A 15,649-nucleotide genomic window follows, 5' to 3' on the forward strand; every position below is an offset into this window, starting at 1 on the left:
ATACCTCCTTAAGAGTGTCTTTGGGCATCTTAAAAAGTGATAAACATTATCTTTATGGCAGTTTCACAAAAAATAAGCATGTGACTGTTTTTAAGTCACATGCTTAACATACCTCAATACACCTGTAATACCTTCAAATTGTAGTAATGGGCCATGTGTTAAAAAAAAAAACGAAAAAAAAACTGCATAGCTTTGCACTATGGGCCTACAAAGATGTTACACATTTTGGAGTGCCCGGAATATATTCTGAAACTTATTTTAATGGAAAATTAAGGTTATTTTGAATACCAAAACGGATGGTTCCTGCTTCTGAAGAGTGCAGACCTGTCTCTGCTTCCTCCTGCTGCTTACTGACCAAGTTCGTAACCTTGGAGTGTTGATAGACTCAGATCTGACTTTCAGCAGCCACATCAAAGCTGTCACCAAGGCAGCTTTTTACCAACTCAGAAACATCAACAGAATTAAAGGTTTTCTCTCCCAAAAAGACCAGGAGAAACTCATCCATACATTCATCTCCGGTAGACTCGATTACTGTAATGCTCTTCTAACTGGACTTCCCAAAAAGAGCATTAAACATCTGCAGCTCATCCAGAACGCTGCTGCTAGAGTTTTAACCCGGACTAAGAGATCTGAACACATCACACCAGTTTTAAAATCTTTACTCTGGCTTCCAGTCAGTCACAGAATAGATTTTAAAAGCCTGCTGATGGTTTACAAATCCCAGAATGGTTTAGGCCCAAAACACATCTGTGATATGTTCAGAGAATATAAACCCAGCAGAGCTCTTAGATCCAAGGACTCAGGTCAGCTGGTCCAGTCCAGAGTCCAGACTAAACATGGAGAAGCAGCATTTAGCTGTTATGCTGCAAACAAGTGGAACAAACTGCCAGTGGAGATTAAACTTTCACCAAATGGAGACATTTTTAAATCCAGGTTAAAAACATTTATTTTCTCATGTGTCTATGCATGAAATCTGCACAATATCTTTTAACTTATCTAGACTGTTGCTTGTTTTTAATAATTTTAATTCATTTTAATTATTTTATTTGTTTCTCTTTATGTTCTTTTATGCATTTTTAATGCTTCTTCCACTCCCCGCTGCAATGCTTTTATTTTATGTAAAGCAATTTGAATTGTTTTGGGCACAAAATGTGCTATACAAATAAATTTGATTTGACTTGGATGTGACGGAAGTTTCCAGTGTCAAACCCTGAATCCCACTCAAAAGCCCAGGGCATCACTGCTCAAACTTCAGGGTAGTGAAAGATGAATGCTATGACAACTCCATCTCTTTCTTTGAAAAGAAGAATCACTGTATTTACCAGCTAGCCTGACCAAAGGTGATTGTTTGAGGCTACATGCAGAAGTGATTCATGGCTCTTGATGTGTCTGGGGACATTATAAGGAAGTCAATGAAATGTTCAAATGGCTCAATCAATACACACAAATTTCCAGACAGGCCGACTAACAGAGGCTATATCAGGTTGTTTAGCATCATAGAAATCAAGTGTTTATGTGGACATTTTTTATTGATTAAAATCAACTAAATCAAAATATTGAGAAAATGTTGCTGGAACAATGGGCATAGAGCTTGCACTTGGTTTTGGGGAGAAATGTGTGAGATATGTTAAATATTCAGCCTTTTCAGCTGACTCACATCGTTGATAAATATGCATTAAATCTCACTATGGCAGGAAGCATCCACAACACTGAGTAGGCTCCAAAATAAATCTTTTTTTAAGCAAGATGATTAACACTAGTTTTCCTAGTCTGTTTACAATCACTCACATTATTTATGTTGCTATAATGCAGGACCATGTCAGTTAGAGAGTAAGAATAGAACTAAGTAAACCATTAACACATTCACTTGTAAAGTGCATACATTTAATCACTTTGAAGTCAGAGTCGAACAAGTTCGACTCTGACTTGTTTGAGGTTAGGATGAACTCTGTCTCGATAATGGCAAAGATGTGGCGCCAGGCTCGGACAGCATGATAATGCAGAATAGAGATTGGGTTTGGGCCACGTACGCACAGAATGATAGCGAAGGGTATAAGAGGTTGTAACAAACTGAGGTCATGGGGGATTTCCGTGCATGCTGAAATGTACATGTCTCTGTGACGGTCTGTTCAATAAATTCCCCATAAGAGGCTGACCTGACTCCTTTTTCTCCACAACATCCTCTAGAAAAGGCCTGGTTTAAAGGGGAGCACAAAAGATACTGATATAAGCTAAAAATTTTAATTACAATGCTAATTAAGAAAAATGGTATCAACACACGAGGCAGGAATCATAATTTTGATAACTGTCGGACCCCTCATTAAATCTTACTTGATTTGTAGTCATTGGCTACTTAAAATGAGGCGCTATCAGACAGATAAAGATATGAAGCCGGTGTGAGCAGAGACATCCACAAAAAGAAGCTTGCACAACAAAATGTTGCAATTAACAGCATTAACACCCTTGTATAACAACAACCTACAAAAGTTAATGAGGTAAGGTAATTATGTCATCTATAATAGCAGTTTCAAGAACACTTTGAGCAGGTCTTAAGCCTGACTGCTAAAGGACATTATAATCCTCAAGCTTGAAAACATATTAGATAATTAGATAACAGATCATTTGTAATGACTGGGAGTCACCATGTGTAGACGAGGGATTTTTCAAAAGCAGAAATGATCAATAATTCCATTGCATTCCACTGAATCAGTGATAGGTCAAATATAAAAACATGTTACCATGCGTAAAGCGAGGATCAGTTAAGGCTTTTGGCAGCAGATAACGTTATGTGAATAAACAACTGTCGACAGCTTCAACCATGTGAATTTTATTGATGATGGTTCATTTCAACCACACCTCTCACTGTGCTACACTTCAGCTTCTAAAAGTTTAGTTTTCATTTTATTTTATTTTATCCTCTATCTAAAACAATATTTTATTATACGGTGATATCTATTCATTTCTCATTCCCGACTCTCCGGAGCTGAGCCAGAAGCCGAAGCTCTCGATTTACCGCTCAATCTACGTTCCTACCCTCACCTATGGTCACGAGCTGTGGGTAGTGACCGAAAGAACGAGATCGCGAATACAAGGGGCCCGAAATGAGTTTCCTCCGCAGGGTGTCTGGGCTCTCCTTTAGAGATAGGGTGAGAAGCTCGGTCATCCGGGAGGGGCTCGGAGTAGAACCGCTGCTCCTCCGCATCGAGAGGAGTCAGATGAGGTGGCTCGGGCATCTGGTTAGGATGCCTCCTGGACGCCTCCCCGGTGAGGTATTCCGGGCCCGTCCCACTGGGAGGAGGCCCCGGAAAAGACCCAGGACACGTTGGAGAGATTATGTTTCTCGGCTGGCCTGGGAACGCCTCGGGGTCCCCCCAGAAGAGCTGGAGGAAGTGGCCGGGGACAGGGACGTCTGGGTTTCTCTGCTCAAGCTGCTGCCCCCGCGACCCGATCCCCGGAGCAGCGGAAGATGATGGATGGATGGATGGATAGATCTATTCATTTCAAGGATTTATAAAGTGTAATTAAAATGAATGGAATGAAATTGAATTGAATTGAACTGAACTGTGCAGTAAATTGTTGAATAGGTTCTATGGATTAATACGGGAAATTTCTCAACTTCTTTCGACTTTTGCTGGGTTTTCATTTATTTTTATTTATTTTTTATTAAGACAAAAAAACACAAGTGACAGAGCATGTGATTTATGTCAAGACAAAAGCAGAAGCAGAGTAACATCAGAGACATTAGGATCCACAAATCAGACCAATCAATCAACCTGTTGGTCAAATCATGATGATTTTCAGGGTGCAGAGAAAGCACCGTGTAATTAAACCAAATACAGGCGATTGAAAACTCTCAACAACAGCAGACCTCAGTCTTCCAAATATCCTTAAGTCCGCTTCCTGTGTTTAACCTGCTTACATAATATACCCAAGCACTACCCTGACATGTAATTCTGGGCACATGTAATTGTGTAATTGTAAAGAGAAACACCATAAGCAGCAATGAACCAACAACTGAGAATGATGTATGAAGAAAGGTAGCACTTTATTTTTTCGTAAAGACTTCGTGAGATTGAATTTGTTTATTTTTTTCCTTATTGGTATCACCAACGACTCGCAAAGGGGTAAAAGAAGGTTACAAGTTTGTTTTTTCAAAATCATCCCATTTCCCCTTTGTGGTGACACAAGGTTTATAATAATAGGCTGGCAATGTGCTGTCCCAACACTCATTAGCCCTGCTGCAGTGAGAAGGGCCCTATTCGTTGCCATAGTGAGCTGGTAAGCTGCTCTAAAAAAAGGAGAGTGGCAAGACAGAAACAAAAACACGATGAGCCAGATGAGCGCACACAGAAACACGTCCTCACACTCAGGTGGTCACAAAAGAGGAGGCATGAAATGATCTGTCATCAGAGTGCACTCTCATGCTCCACCATTCACCATCCCAATAACACACACATTTAGAGTATACGCTGCTGTTGCTTCTCTGTTTCAGTCAATGGAACACTAAACTAATGCTTAGCCTTTTTCCACACGAAACAATCCCAGCACCATCACTGTCATATCTCTGTCGTCTGTCTGAGAATGACACAATAAAAGGCAATTTCCTGCCAATTTCCAGCTGGTTTGAACCAGAGTGAGAGAAAGAGACAGCAAATCAATAGCGCACAAATTGGTGATAATTATGTACACAGGAGATCTGAGTTATTTGTGCATACAAACACCGTCAAAGTCCTTGAGCTTTGTGGACTCTTCCAAAAAGTGGAGATATTGTGGAAGCACAAATACATAAAAAAGTCACTTTATGGTTCTCTTGTTTTGATAAGTTTTTCTAAGTTTTCACAAAAAAAAAAATAAAATTGCTGGCACATGAGCCACGTTGAGCAAAAATGAATAATTTTTAATCTTCATTAATGGAAACTTCATGAGTCGCAGTCATGAATAAAGCAATCAAATAATTGCCAATTTTTTTGTGACAATTATTCATCTAATCTGCAGTATGTGTATGGGCACTTGTGAGAGTGCAGTGCTGAATCTGGAGTCATTTGTATTTTCACATTTTGTATAAAAGTTGTTTGTTTTCTCATCAATTGATGACTGGATAAACCAGAGAGACACTTTACTGAGCACACAAAGAAATCAAAGTGCAGCAATGGTCCCAAAGAATCCATATATGCTTTGTCACACCAGCACCAGCATGTATGTCTTCATTACATTACATTACGGTCATTTTGCAGACGCTTTTATCCAAAGCGACTTACAATAAGTGTGTTCCACATCGGTAGGCAAAAGAACTTCAGGTCACAAGAAATCATAAGTGCATCTTCAGCAGGCGCGTCATTCCCGCCGGGGACAGTGGGGACGCGTCCCCAGCACTTTGTCTGAGGAACAGATTTGTCCCCACCACTTTAAAAAAGTAGAGAAAGTGCAAACGCCGCTTTTGGTGCAGAAGCTGAATTGGTGCGCTCAGGCTAGGGACGCTCCCTCCGGCTATAACAAATGTGGATGTATTGATTTGACCAGTCTGTGCATCATGCATGTAACAGACTACTCTGCTTTCCTAAAAACTATAATTCTATATCATGGCATTCTCCTAACCAAAGACTATTTGATCCGCTCTGCTTTCACTCTCCTTGTATGAATGCGCTTCCGATCAGCCCCCATTGCTGAATAGCAACTATGTTTGAATCCGCTCCGCTCCCATACACTGCACTTGCGGTCTGCAGTCTGTTACAGTGTAACGAGCGATGAAAGACGTCGCTGGTGTTGCTGGTGAAGATTCGTCAGTGTTTATGATGCATATCAGGTGAGATGAATGAAAACTTATTTCACAGAGGGGTTGCTGCTCGTTCACTATTGCCCGTCGTTTCATAGCCTGGCAATGTTTAAAACTTTGTCAGGGCAAGGGCTGTTTGTAGCCAGGCTACGTCTCCTGATGCGCTCTTGCTTGGTCGAGGTTTGTCTGAGTCAGGGGCTGTGCAATAACCAAAATCATGTCTTGTACTAAAATGCGGATTTTGAAATACGAATAGGGCCTACTCTTAAGTTTGTCCCAACCCAGGATGTTTCCGACGGCCTAAACAAGACCGCGCAGATGGCTTTTAACTTTTAATATGGGGACAATATCACGTCAATACGCATCATCTAATGCAATGCCTATTATTTATCATGCAACCTCAATTCGGAAGTAATGGGCCTAGCTTGTACCCAGCACTGTTCAAACCTTACTCAGGTTTATGGTAATTGTCCCCAGCACTTCTGAAATCAAACTGAGTCCATGATCTTCGGACTCAAGAAAGCCCAAAGAACATGCAAACTCTACACAGAAGGGACAAAGGCGAGATTTGGATCTTCTTGTTCAGAGGTGATCCTCAGAACCACAATAGCATCCCTCCAACTTTCCATGTGCCTATCCATCCATCTATTTTCTCCCCTTATCCGAGTGCTGATATCCCTCTCTGCAGTTGCATTCTGGGGAATCCTCTGAGACCAGAGGAGATATGCAATTGCTCCATCAAGCTCTGGATCTATCTGCAATCTATCCAGATTGCCATGCCCTGAAAACCTCCAAAGGAAGTCATACGATTCCTGAGCCTTATCAACTGCCGAGAAGTAGCATAGTTTCTATATTAAGCAACCCCTCTGAGCTACTTCGCCTATCTCAAGAGTTGATTCCAGCCACCTTACTGAATAAACTCACTTCAGCCTGTAGAATCATGATCTCACTCTTTCAAGTCAAAACCCAAATAAATTTTGTGTTAATAGGATGTATATGAACAACAGCAGTTACTAGATTGCGGTTTTTAATCAGTTTTATTTGAATTGTGTTGCTTCTGTTTGCATTCTGGGGAATCCTCTGAGACCAGAGGAGATATGCAATTGCTCCATCAAGCTCTGGATTGTGTTGTAGTATTAAACAATTAAACAACAACAAAACCGAAGTATTAAACAATAATGTCACAGTACAAACTTAAGTGCAAGGTGCTCTAGATAAAGCGTCCGCCACAGTGTTATCCGAGCCTTTAATGTGGCGTATATCCAAACAATAAGACTGCTAAACGAGCACCCATCGCATCAATCTACGGTTTGGACACTGGAATGAATGCAGGAAAGTTATTGGATTATGGTCAGTAAAGACAACCAGAGGAACACTGCCAGAATCTAGGTACACTTCAAAGTGCTACAATGCCAAGATGAGCGCAAGTGTCTCTTTTTCAATAACAGAGTAGTTCAACTGAAACTGATTAAACTTTTTGGAGTAAAAACTCACAGGTCGATCAACACTACAATCATCACTCTGAAATAACACCGCACCTGCATCACTCGCATCAATGTGCAGTTGGAAAGGTCGGTCCATGCGTGGAGCTGCAAGCACAGGAGGAGAACAGAGGACAGATTTCACATTAGCCGCTTTCGGACAGAGCCGTTCTAAGAACGGTCCTCCTCGAATTTCGTTCTGAAAACTGCCCTTCCCCAGCGGAACTGTTTCAGTCTGCATTCGCACATGAGTCGGGACTGATGCGGCGCAACCGTCTGCGACAGCGACGTGTTACTTTAGCACCACATTCAACAACAAAACAAAAGAAAACAAAACCCGCGAAAAGTAAGGAGAGAAAAAAAAAACACCACCAAGAAGCTAATATGGAGAGCGGGGAGGCCACCGTGTTCATGGTCTGCATGACGGTGATATTAATCATGGACGATCCCATCGGGCGTCTAACAATCGAGGCTGGAAGAGCTCACAGAGAGAGAGTCAGGAGACGAAGGATCGAGCGCAGGCAATACTTCTTCGTTCATGAAGGAAGAAAGGAGAGCAGAGCGCCGCAGACAAAGGAGACAACATGTAAGTTTAACTTATTAAACACGCGCAGGTTGTGTCCGTGTCATATGAGTAAACATTTCAGCCGTGACAACATGACATGGGGCGTAGCTACCGACCACCAAACACCTCCGTCAGATGTGTTCCTATAGAACCGCTGGAGTTCTTTTTTCGTTGCCGGTACTGGATACTGCACGATTGCAGTCACCTTGGCCTGCACAGGCCGCACGTTCCCCTGCCCCACTACCTTACCCAGGTATGTGACGGTGGCTTTGGCAAACTCACACTTTGCCAGGTTAATGGTTAGGCGTGCGTCAGCTAGACGATCAAACAGTTTTTTAATACGGACCAGATGTTCTTCCCACGTATTACTGTAGATCACAACATAGTCAAGGTAGACGGCACAACCCTCCAACCCAGACACAACCATATTCATAAGGCGCTGGAACGTCGCTGGTGCGTTCTGCAACCCGAAACTCATAACTGAGTAAGCGAAAAGACCAGAGGGAGTTATAAAACCAGAGATCTCCCTGGCTCTCTTGGACAGTGGAACTTGCTCACAAACGGAGCTAAGCCAACCTGATCTACGCAGTCTTCCATTCGCGGCAGGGGATAAGCATCTGGTTTTGTGACCCCATTTACCTTCTGGTAGTCCGTACAAAACCTGGGACTCTTGTCAAACTTATCTACCAACAAACAAGGTGATGCCCAGCTAGATGCAGAGGGTTCAGCAATACCATTGTCAAGCATGTTCTGCATTTCCCTGTCCATGACCTTGCGCTTCTCTTCCGACACCCGGTAGAAACATTGGCGGATTGGCTGCGTCTCACCTACATCAATGTCATGTTCAATTAGGTGAGTTCGACTTGGTACGTCACCAAACAAACACCAAACCAAATAAATACTTATTTATCAGAGTAAACGGCTAAACTGCCGCTGCTCAGCTTTACGGTCATAAAGATGCTTCATTTTCTCCTGGGAAGAGGTCAACTTCTCTCTAGCCATCTCCCCCCAGCATACAACCGGTGGCGAAAACTATATACATAATCAAACAAATTACTAGGAGGTTCCGACAGCCCCACAGCATCATGCAATAATTTGAGTGGCCCACGCACTGTGGGTCCAAAAACTAGCTCATTTGGACTAAACCCGGTGCTCTCCTGCACCACTTCTCGAGCAGCCAACAGAAGCCAAGGCAGCCCATCCTCCCAGTCCTGGTTTAGTTCAACACAGTAGCCACGCAACAGAGATTTCAGGGTCTGGTGAAATCTTTCCAGAGCCCCTTGACTCTGAGCGTGGTACGCAGAAGCCCGATTATGCTTTACATTCAGTTGTTTCAAAACCTGAGCGAACAGATGAGAGGAAAAGTTTGATCCCTGATCACTCTGGATTATTTTTGGAATGCCAAAGATGGAAATGAACTGCGTCAGATCCTTTACCACAGACCTAGCAGTAATGGTGCGAAGTGGGTAGGTAGCTGGATACCTTGTGCTCTGACACATTACTGTCAGCAAATAGTTACTACCACCCTTGGAATGAGGCAAGGGACTGACACAATCAGTTATCAAATGTTCAAATGGCTGTGCAATTGCTGGAATAGGATACAGAGGAACCGGTTTAATACTCTGGTTTGGCTTACCGGTCATCTGACATGTATGGCATGTTCTAATATACCTTGACACATCCTTTTTTAACCAAGGCCAGAAAAAGTACAGCAGAATGTAATAAGTCTTGTGGACACCCAGATGCCCAGACTGATCATGGGAAGCCTTCAGCACCTCACTGCGAAACTTGGAAGGAACAACAATCTGCCAGACCGGGTCACCAATAAGGTTTTCCCAATGCAGCAACAATTTCCGCACCAACAACCCATCCTTCAACACATACCCATTTGCAACACTCTCTGCCTCCTCAACAGTGAGAACCTGATCAAACAACTGACTCAGAGAGGGATCTGCTCTCTGCTCCGCCAGCAGGTCACTGCGAGAAACAGATAAAATAAACTCAGGCCTAAAAAAAAAATTTTTTTTGGTTCCGGTTTCCGACCGACCCTGTCAATTTACGTGCGACCCAAATTATTTTATGAGCTTGGGGAAGAATTTTTTTTAATGCGAACTATAATTACGTTTTTGTACAGCACCTCTTCATCCTGTACAAGGATGAGCGCATGCTCTCGTGAAAACGACTTCATGTGAAATCTGCATGCAGACTGGATCTGTAGCGCGTGTAATATGGTTGCGGGAGAAAGATGGATATATGCGTGGTCTCCATTGTTTGTCCATGCAATAGCGTGACAAACAAAATTGTAAGATTGGGTAGGAAATCTTTCGAAAATGTCCTTGAAGAAGTCAAGCAGTGCACTTGTTCATTTGTGTCAGCAGCCGGTGTCGATTTCTCCTACTTCTCGAGAATCGCTACTTTGTGGTTTTGCGCATGCGCCGAACCGATTTTCTAAGTTTCGTTTTCACGCCCATAATGTTTCGCTGCCCTGCGTCTGATTATTTTCTCTTTTGGAAGACATGCAAAGTAATAAAACACTTATCGTATTAAGGAGCAGTTAGCTTAACGTGCACAAATGGGGTGTCATTCACCATTTGAGTTTTGTATTTGGGACACTTCTGTCTTTATTTAGGTGACCCTGCTCCATCATTGTCATGAATGCATTGAGAAGGGGGAGCATTTTTTGACAGGGTGTTATTGGATTATCAAAATGTGCTACCCTCTTAAATATTGATTAGAAAATGTTATGAACATGCTGCCATACAGTGGCAGTGAGGTGATAAGTCGTCTTACAAGAATGCATTGAGAAGGGAGAGCATTTTTTGACAGGGTGTTATTGGACTATCAAAATGTGCTACCCTCTTAAATAAATCAATTTCATTACACTTTTTATAATTACACACATGAGAGAAAAAAACACTAGGCTACTTCTGACGTTCTGTGGAGATCTAGACCGCGGTTTGGTCAGATAGATTTTAATCAGATTAAAGGGTCACCCCAACACTGGGAGACCCTCAGGAAAACGATATGGGTTAAACTTGGCTGGAATTATCCTATTATAGATAGATCTATGATAATGATCTAAAAATAACATTGATTATATGTTTCCTACTAATAGCAGGCAGTAATGTTGGACAACAGGGCTATGAGTCGCAGAACACCAGAGTGACACTTTAACTAAACTATTACATTTATTTATGAAATATTGCTTGAGAAGTCTTCAATGCCAATGGTCCAGGTTGTATTGACTACATATTTTGTTCATATAAAATGTGTGTGTGTGTAACATGCTGGGAGTATCCATTGCTGCTGTAATAAAAAAAAACTACCTATCACTCGCTGCCACTGGAAAAATAAATAAATAAAATAAAATAAATTCCCTACCTACCCATGACATCAACTGACAACCAACAGGAACCAAACTTTTTTTTTTTTTTAGGCCTCAGGGATGTCTACAGAGAAAACCTCACTCTCCCCTGCTCTCTCATCCTCAAGGTCAGTATTAGACTCAGACTCAACACGGCACATAGCTCGTGTCACCGCACAGGCCGTGAAAACTCCAGGAAAACACTGAGCACTCTCATCTGGCTTTCCTGTAACAACAGGTGAAGATGTTACCATGGGTGGAGGTGGCAGACCATCAGCCCACACACGTCGCCCAGCAAGATAATTACCAAGAATAATATCCACCCCCTTAAGGGGAAGTGCAGGACGCACCCCCATGGCAACCTCATCCTGAACCAACCCACAGTGCAGCGTCAGTTTATGCAGCAGAACTGGCAACACCGTTAGCCCCATTCCCCGCATCAAAATAGAACCTCCACAATTGGTTTCCTCAGAAAAAGGCAACACCGAACTCACAATGTATGAGTCAAAAGCCCCTGTATCTCTCAGAATTTTTACCGCCACAGTGGCATCACTCCCAACCAGTGACACATAGCCATCCGAGACAAAAGCTGAGAAATCCGCCTTATCCAAACTGCACCTACCTCCAGCTTCCACCTGCTGGGAGGAGGAAATGACAGGACTAACACATTGGTCAGAGGCAGCAAGAGCAGCAGATTTAACCTGGGGACCACTATTCCTGCATTTAGGACAATCACCTTTCCAATGCCCCCTGCCTTTGCAATAATGGCATGTTCTCGTTGAATCAAACTGTACTTGACCATATGCAACCCGTTCTGGTCTGCTGTTACCCAGATGACCAATTCCTTCATCCCCCTTCACATGACTTGCACCACGTTTACCACCTCCCCGGTAACCAAAATCATCCCGAGAGTGGTACTCACGGCCACCCCTGTGTGTCAGCACATACTTAGCGGCCTTGGCAGCAGTCTTCACTTTATGTTCACTAATATACACAGCAATATGACCGGGAATAGAGTTCTTAAACTGCTCTAGAACAACCAAATTACAAAGGTCACCAAAAGTGCTGACCTCCAAGGAAGCACACCACCGACTGAAATGAGTTTCCAGCTCCCTGGCAAACTCAACATGAGTCTGCTTCCCAAACTTCTCCCAGCTCCTAAACCTTTGTCGGTAAGCCTCCGGCACCAACTCATAAGCGGTCAAAACAGCATCCTTCACAGTGATGTAAACTTTACTTTCAGCTACTGTGAGAGCAGAGTACGCTTCCTGCGCTTTACCTGTTAACACACATTGTAGCAACAGCGTTCGGTCTGAATCTGTCCACCCCCTACTGTCAGCCACGCGCTCAAACAGGGAGAAAAATGTGTCCGGATCTCGCTGACCAAACTGAGGAACCAAGCGCAGGTTACTGGCAAAATCAAACAAACCAGAATTTGACCTACCAGAAGCATAGCCCGCACCCCCTAAACTTAGCCTACGCTCCTCCACTTCCAGCCTTTTAAGTTCCACCTCAGCCTGTAGCTGAAGCAACTCACGCTTCTGTTCAAAAGTTAAACCAGGATCACCAGACACAACAGCTTCCGAAACTGTACCAGCAGCCTGCAACTTAACAGGTTTGATAACCTCCGACTCAGTCAGATTAGCTTTGATACTTTCCTTATACCGTCTATCACTGATCTCCAATTCAAAATGATCAGCAATCCTCAGTAACTGGTCGCGTGTGCAGCGCTCCAGACCCTCCTCGGACGGATCACTCAAAAAATCCTCCACACTAGCCATGCCAACTAACACACAATTAGGCTACCTGTCCAAAACACACAGATTACGCCAACCAATGCATCCATCCATCCATCCATTTTCTATACCGCTGAATCCGTCGGTCGGGTCGCAGGGGGGCTGGAGCCTATCCCAGCAGTCATCGGGCGAGAGGCAGGGTACACCCTGGACAGGCTGCCAGTCCATCACAGGGTCACACAGAGACAAACGAGACAAACAACCACACACACGCTCACACTCACTCCTAAGGACAACTTTTAGAGACCCAACCAATGCAACCGAACCAAATTACAACTTACCTGAGTTGGTCACCCGACAGACACTGCAACGTCACAGTAGAACCGTCCGTCCAACTGCCTCACCAACATCTAGCTAAGCTCCCCCCTAGTCTTTGGATGTTACTTGTGGTGGGTTCTTATGTGATAACGCCCGCGAGCCCGGTAAAGCAACCAAAAAATAATGGCGACTCACCTGCAGCTCCGGATGTGCTTCCGAGACAAATGCTCTGACCACGTTCACAACACTCTTGTAGCGCCCCCTACTGTAGACTATGTAGCGGCAGCGCCCCCTGCAGTAGACTACGCCACCCCTTGATTAACACTCTTAGAGCAAGGGGAACTCTGTCAGAAACCCACACGACAAGGATGTTTAAAAAAGTATAAAAATACACATTTTTATTAAATTACACATTAAAAAGACTTTTTCCCATAGGAAGTGTTGCACAGGAGAACAAAATAAACAGACAAACATGGGGGGATGAAACCTTACAGTACCCGGCCGGCTACCAGCCAACTCAGCAGAACGGTGACAGACTAAGGCCCAGTCTCCATAACACACGTGGCGGGAACAAACCCCTAAGGCAGAACACAAATAGTCCTCAATATTCAAGCACTGCACGCACCCCTTATTACACACGAGAGGGGAAACAACCCTTACGGTAACACAGTCAAGAGCAATGCACACTGCACACTTTAGGTTTGAAATCACACACACTTTACAAACTCACTGATCACACTGGTGACTGGTAACTCGAGGAGACTGAATTTCCTAGGTAAGCCACCGCTAGTACCCAAGCTGGCTGGGCCAGGACCGGGTGTTAAGGGGGAGTTCGATGAGGGAACGAACAAATAAGACAAACAAAAAGTAAACAAGAAAAGAAATTAGCCCCCCTCAGCCTGTGGACCACTATACAACTTAGGCACTCATCCCTCTGGCCACTAGGACAGAGGGGGGGAACGGAGACAACACACTGACAGGGTTAGAAACCCAAAATGCAGCAGCTAGCAGCAAGCACACACACACCTCATACACTCCACAAAACTAACTTAAGAGAACAGCAGCTGAACTGCGCAGCATAGGAATCTATGGCTATATTTCATTGAAAACACAAGTGTTGGGAAGGCTCCGTAGGCAACCCCACTACTCAGGCCGACACTGGACGCACACAATACACAGACATCCCAAGTCTGTGTATGGTGTGCGTCCAGTCTCAGTCTCAGTCTCCTCTCCAAGGGGTGGAGAGGAGACTGAGTCATCTCCCTGAAATGAGTTTTTGGAACTTGGGATGTCTAAGCAGACGTGCCTTCGTCGACGCCGCACACTCAGCCAAACGCAAGCAATTTTTCGGTGCCAAGGCAGCGGATAATGCCGCGAGCGTAGGGAAAGAAGCTCCTGCTACTTCTCCCTTATCGTGAAACACGCCACGCCACGCCAACGCCGCCAGCCACCCAGCTAACACAGGAGGAATGCTACCTGCCCAAGGACCCCAGGTGCCCATCTAGATGCCAGCACTTAATTGCGGACCAATCACGTTCGTGTTACGGACAACGCATACACCGGAATAGGTTGGAAGATAACCAAAAAAAATTTAAAAAAAAGGAAAACAAATGACAGAATTACTCTGCCCTCAGTCCTACATGGTACACTCTAAAAAACACCCGCCCACAAACTCCAAAAGGGAACTCGCACTAACGCCAGAAACACCGTGATTTACCACGGCCGCGCACGGGACCAGACAACTCAGTGCCGAACAAAGCACACGATCTCCAAACAGACTTAATAGCAGCTGGCTCACTGACGAAAACAACCAACAGACATCACTTTCGTCAACTTCTCCCCCAAAAAAAAAATGTCACCTCTATTCACAACAGGAGATGTACCGCTCACTATAGCTACAGCTGATCTCTTATGTCACCGAATAAAGGGCGGTTTATGGTCGGAAACCAGGTTGTCTGTGTGTGTCGCAGTTAACGCAGAAATGCCCCCCCCCCTTAAAGGGGAACTCCGGGGCATTTGAAGCGCAATCTCATTGCTAGAGGTTGTCAAATACTGACAGTAGGACACAGACTGGTGCAAATCGGCGCTCCCTGTGCGGCGATTGCGCTGTTTGCGCAGCCTGTCATGCTAGCCAAATACGTGGTGGCCAAGGGGCAAGTGCTAAACCTTCCACGTAAAACAACAACTTGCACACTGCAGAAACATCACACCACTTTATACACCATCCGACAATAAAGTCACAAGCCTTACCATCAAAACCATATGCATGGTTCTCACATTACTGGCATGGGGACCTTACAAACAGCATGTCACTTACCGGTTGTCGGTATGCTCGCGCATGTGACAGCCCAAAAGAGTCAATGGACGATACTCCCATATACAAAACAATTATCTTCTCTAGAAAAACTGCGT

At 44.1% G+C, this 15,649-nt stretch overlaps 1 protein-coding gene across 1 annotated transcript in view; it reads right to left on the bottom strand.

Moving 5' to 3' along the window:
* The window catches only part of ddc (dopa decarboxylase), a 34,037-nt gene that overhangs the window by 13,650 nt on the left and 4,738 nt on the right, over window positions 1–15,649 (bottom strand). The window lies entirely within an intron of this gene.

This window comes from Odontesthes bonariensis, chromosome 5, assembly GCF_027942865.1.
Source record: "Odontesthes bonariensis isolate fOdoBon6 chromosome 5, fOdoBon6.hap1, whole genome shotgun sequence".
NCBI classification, from domain to species: domain Eukaryota; kingdom Metazoa; phylum Chordata; class Actinopteri; order Atheriniformes; family Atherinopsidae; genus Odontesthes; species Odontesthes bonariensis.